We start from the raw sequence: 3,029 nt of genomic DNA on the forward strand, positions 1-3,029 counted from the left end.
AATCATACATTGTTACATTTTGTTACCATTTGAAGTATTTGATATTTGTTCATATTTTGTAACTTATTTGGTTTATCTTAAGACAAAATCATGGCTCCATCACTAGATAAAAAGGAGGATCAATCCTCCATGCTTTTTCACTTTTTTAGGTAAATAATATTAATAGTACGAATTAATAATCGAGTTTAGTGAAACATATGCAATGCTATAATTTACCTTGCAAGTGGCATGGACAAGAGTGGTTCTTATCTAAACAAGTTTTACATATAAATTTAAAAATATATTTCATTATACATGTATATGAGTAGGTCAACGCCTTAAATGATTATTTAAAATAAATACTTTGAGTCAATGTAAGAAAAATATTTCAAATTATCGTGATACAAGTTTTGGTTGCCGTTTTGTAATTTGTATGCAAGGACTAGTTTGACTAGTCTAATTACAGTGATTGGAAATTTTTTCAATAAGTCCAGGCTAGTTTTAATAATATTAAATCTTGAGGGACGCTAAATGTTGAAAAGTTATGTAATAAGTAACATTGACTAACCCACATACTTGGAGGAGTAAAACTAAACCAAAATTCGATCTATTTATTTACACTTTGTACCCTCTGTTCCTCTATATATTACCTCATAATCCGTTCACCCCACACACAGTTACACACACACACTCTCTCAACAGTGTGTATTTGTTTTTTTTTTCTCTCTTTCTCTTTGTGAAGGTGAGAAGGTCCATCTTTAATCATTTTAGAATCATGATGCAAATCGGCTCAACAGTTCCGGCGCATAATCTTGACGTATTTCAGGAAAGATTCGCCGTTAATTGTAATGGGTATTCTGTGAAACTCGCAACAAAAGCTTGTTTATCGAAGACCTCCATGAAAACCACAAGCTTATCAAGAACCAAGTTCACAAGGAAACACCTTTCAAATCTTGAAAGACTAATAGGTACAGAACCTGAGGTGATCCAATTGGAACCCAAAGTGAGTGCTGATAATGGGTTGCCGGAGGCGGAGAGTAGAGGAAAGGGGGGTCTTTTAGAGGGACTAAATTTACCTCAAATTTGGCCGGAAAATAAAGCAGCGGAGGAAATGTCTCCCCGGCAGCTGAACCGGCTCCAACGGTTGTTGTCGAAGAACGGGATGGAATATTCTCCCCGAAACAGCCTGGCTTCCAGGTGGAGAGAGTATCACGGGAGCAATAATTGGGTTGGTTTACTTGATCCGCTGGACTAGAATCTCCGGCGAGAGATGGTCCGGTATGGAGAGTTCATTCAAGCCGCATATCATTGTTTTCATTCGGATCCTGCCACCTCAGGCAAGGAAGCCCCATCACCTCGGCAAGTGGCCATCCCAGATAGATCCTACCGAGTCACCAAGACCCTGTACGCCACAGCTTCCGTAGGTTTTCCGGACTGGGTCGATAAAGTGGCACCAGATCTCGAGTGGATGACTCAACGAACCAGCTGCATTGGTTACGTAGCAGTGTGTGACGATCAACGAGAAATCTCTAGAATGGGCAGACGTGACATAGTGATATCTCTTCGTGGGACCTCCACATGTCTCGAATGGGCTGAAAACATGCGGGACCTACTCGTAAAAATTCCAGACCAATCCTGTGGACAACCCAAAGTGCAATGTGGCTTTTTAACCCTCTACAAGACCTCCGGAGCTCATGTCTCAAGCCTAAGAGAGTCGGTGGTTTCCGAAATCAAACGGTTAACTCAGTTGTACGAAGGCGAAAACCTAAGTATCACTGTCACCGGCCACAGCCTTGGTGCGGCCCTAGCGCTACTGGTGGCAAATGACCTGAGCACTTGTGCCCAGGTCATTCCACCAATAGCAGTATACACCTTCGGTGGCCCACGTGTTGGGAACCGAACATTCACGAAAAAGCTTAGTTCCCAACAGGTGAAAGTACTGCGAATCGTCAACTCAAAAGATATCATCACTCGCGTTCCAGGAATGTTTGTAAATGAAGAACTTGATAAAAAACTTCGTGAGTCGAAAAACATGAATGTAGCTTTGAATATTATTGATAACACGATGCCGTGGGCATATGCGCATGTGGGGGCTGAACTACGGGTTGATACAAGTAACTCACCATATTTGAAACCGGATGCCGATGTGTCATGTTGCCATGACTTGGAAGCATATTTACATTTGGTGGATGGTTTTTTAGCATCAAATTGTCCATTTAGATCAAATGCAAAGAGAAGCTTAGTGAAGTTGCTACGTGAACAGAACTCAAATGTGAAGAAACTATATACAAGCAAAGCAAAGGGATTGAGGTTAAATCTGGATACAAGCAAATCAAAGGGATTGAAGTTAAATCTAGAACGGAATATGCAAATGTCTAATTATTTGCCAAGTCCATCATAACTTTTTAGCTTTTTATTTTTTGTACTTTTCTCACATTTTTTTTTCAAGGAGGATCATCGTACTTCTTGTTAATATATATCCTTTTGATGTGGTTGATGTCTATATGAACGATAAAGATCTATAACTTAACAAATGAAGATAGTTAGGCTATAGGGTTTATTCATATGAATTCCAAACCACTTCTTCATCAAATCATTCCATAACCATTTTACAATATTGTGGAAATGGTCTTCATTGGTAAAAAAGAGAGAAAAATAAAAAAAGATGAGAGAGATAGAGACAAATGTCTCCGTGAAGATCCGTGACCACCCCCACTCCACACCTACTATAACTTGGTGCGGTGTTCACTAGTGGAAACCCCCTCCAGGTAGATATTAAAGTGCTATTTGTTTTTTCTGAGGCAAAATGTCTGTAGTCTTCGGACCAAATCTGTAGACCTCTGCAGTAGAAGAGGTGGACCAAACGTCTGCAGTCTGAAAAAAAGAACACTGTTTGTTTTTTTAACATCTGCGAGCTATTAAAATAAACTGAAATCTAAATAAACTGATTTTTTTAAATTTCAAAGTGATTTTTTAATATTTTTATGAATTTGTTATAAATAATTAACGAATCTAGATCAACTTTTATGTATTATTGTATAAAAAATAAA

General features: G+C 38.6%; 1 pseudogene; it reads left to right on the forward strand.

Annotated features, from left to right (window-relative positions):
- The first annotated feature begins 645 nt into the window (after nt 1–645).
- On the forward strand, nt 646–2,452 carry LOC145103722 (phospholipase A1-Ibeta2, chloroplastic pseudogene; annotated as a pseudogene).
- The last annotated feature ends 577 nt before the right edge of the window (nt 2,453–3,029 follow it).

The sequence above is a fragment of the Lactuca virosa genome, chromosome 4, assembly GCF_052849685.1.
Source record: "Lactuca virosa cultivar CGN04683 chromosome 4, Lactuca_virosa_CGN04683_v6, whole genome shotgun sequence".
Lineage (NCBI taxonomy): Eukaryota > Viridiplantae > Streptophyta > Magnoliopsida > Asterales > Asteraceae > Lactuca > Lactuca virosa.